We start from the raw sequence: 2642 nt of genomic DNA, 5'->3' as shown, positions 1-2642 counted from the left end.
TGTATATATATATATATATATATATATATATATATATATATATATATATATAAAATCTCCTGTTGGGGCGCCACTCTGCCTCCATCATTGCCAGCTATGAATAAACCTCAGGGCGAGCTCAGAGGAGGCTCAGACTAGGAGTCCAGTATATTATTTTGAAGAGAAAGACACTATATTTCAGCTACAGTTATTCGTCTGCTCATTTTCTCTGGAGATGATTCTAATACAAAGGTGCTTCCATGTTTCAAATTGCAAGGTCTACATTTTATTCCTTCAATGAGAGTATTCCCATATATTTGGGCATTGTATCTTAAAATGTTTGGCTCTGTTTTTAAGTATATAAATATATACCGAGTAATATATTCATTTCCCAATCCTCCCAGGGAGATCGCTGAACCTAGAGAATTTAGTTGAGTTTCGAGTCTTCCTGAATAACTCAAAGAACAGTTATAAAAGGGTAATGGGATGCACTGATTGTTCTGCTAGGCTCCTCTGCGTACTATTTTAATAAACAACTCCAGCGGAGAAGAACCCAAAGCTAGGCAGTGTAACATTGGGACTCACAGATGGGGGAAGGCAAAGTGCTGGGCTCATTGAGGAAATGTTTCCTTTTTTGACCTGGCTTTAAATGCCATTATAATCGAAGATGGAAGAAGCACTTGTGGTTAATTTAACAGATCCGTTAGCGAAAGGACCTTTGGACACACATCCAGACTTCTCATTATATAAATAGGGAAACCACTCAAATGGGGAAAATGACTTGCTTGAACTCAAATCCTAAGAGCCAAATGTCACTTGTCCATCATCTGTGGCCAAATACGTCTATGCGGGTAGTTCTGAATCATAGTTATTATCCTCAGACTGTTCATAAATGGTTGTTACTGACTAGTAATGACTCATGGTATTTACCTTTCCAGGGTCTAACATTTTTAACATGTAGCAGAAACTTGATGCATAGGAAGAAGGTTTTGATGGTAAAATCAGCTCTACTCTAAGACCATCTAGAAAGCAGGGGTGGGCAGGGCTCTTTACCTAGGATCCTTGGAAGGACTTCAAACTCTGATATTATATGAATTATTTTATGCATGGGTAAGTATGTGTATTTTCTTTAGGGCGAGGATCTGTTTATCCTGGACTCTCTTGGTTGTATAAGACAGAAACCTTGAGCATAAAGGTAATTTATTGGCTTATTTTTCATGGGCTCATACCCAGGGCACTAATAGCTTCCAGAATGGCTGAATATGGTTATTCTGTTTCTCCTTTTCCACCTCTCAACTCGGCTTGCCTGTCACTTCATTCTGATTTGGGATTCTTTCTACTTGGTGGACAAAAAAGCCATCAAGCACTCCACGTCATTACTCCCAGATGGTGAGAGAGTGACTCTCAGTTCCCTGCCCGGGTCACACAGACATGCCTTCACCGTTGCCTGGCGCTAGGGCCTTGAGCCACAGTGGTTGATCAGCCTGGGTCACCCGTTTTCACCTTCTCTGTGCACACTGATATAGACAGTCTTACAGAACCACGCGGGGGGCGGGCGTCCACACAGACACGGGGAAGAGGGAGCCGGAAAACACATGGAGCATAGGCTGTGTCATTCACCAGATTCTCAAAGGGTCTGTGATCGAAAAGTTTCAGAACTTCAGGTGTTTTTAAGGGCAAAGGCCATATTATGGACCTCCTACTAAACATGTTCCCAGCCTAACTTAAGGAGATAAGACATTTGATTTTTATCCAGGAACACATTTTGCTTCACCCACGCAGGTGTGCTTTGAGTACTCACTCTGCAGTGTAAATGTGTTTGTGATTTCAGTTCCTTATTAGGAGACATTGTGTCCGACTTTACTTCATCTGCACAGTCTACTGTGCAGATCCTAATATCCCTAGATCCTCTAGGATCTTCCAGAATGACTGGAATACTCAACTCATTTCCTCTTTCTTTTTGGAATTAAAAGAAATAATATTTGGGGCCATTCTGAAGAGGGGAGTAATCTCTCCCTGCGATGATAAAAAGCACCTACCCGGGAGAATGGAAACTAGACAACGTTTTGTGTGGCCCGGAGCCCAAGGGAAGGAGCTTTCATTGATACTCACTAGAGAATTTGTGTTAATGCTCCATGGAGGCTCTTTCTGATGGCATAGCAAGGTGTATTGAGAGGGATACTAAACTCCAGGGCTTTCTGCGTGGGAGGTCGGGTGGGGTGGGGTGGGGTGATGGAGCTGCAAGGAGCCTTGGGGATGGGGGGAGAAGAGAAGAAGGGGAGAACCTGAACCATGAAGGGGGACGGGGGTGTCCTGCTCAGCTCTCTTGTCTGAGGGGGAATTGTGCTGGATCAATAGCTCTCCCACTGACTACTCTCCAGGGAAGTAAGTTCTGCTTACTTCCTTACTTCTTACTTAAGCACTTACCTGCTGCCTTCCCCCAGGTCACCTGTAAGGCTCAGGAGACGCAGGAGATGAAGCTCTCCTACTTACTGCTTGAGATGCTTGACTGAGCCTATCTGCATGCTTGCCCTGAGCTGGGATAGTGGGGAAGGCATATTACGTGAGCTGCATTTGTCAGTGGAAAATCAGGGTGAGTTGACTGTGCAGGAGAGTCTCCTGTCAACATAAGCATCACTGTCTCCCACCTAGGGTGAAGATGT

This window comes from Callorhinus ursinus, unplaced genomic scaffold (assembly GCF_003265705.2).
Source record: "Callorhinus ursinus isolate GAN/ISIS: 27379988/994484 unplaced genomic scaffold, GSC_fseal_2.0 scaffold4, whole genome shotgun sequence".
Lineage (NCBI taxonomy): Eukaryota > Metazoa > Chordata > Mammalia > Carnivora > Otariidae > Callorhinus > Callorhinus ursinus.
This window is presented reverse-complemented; position numbering follows the sequence as displayed.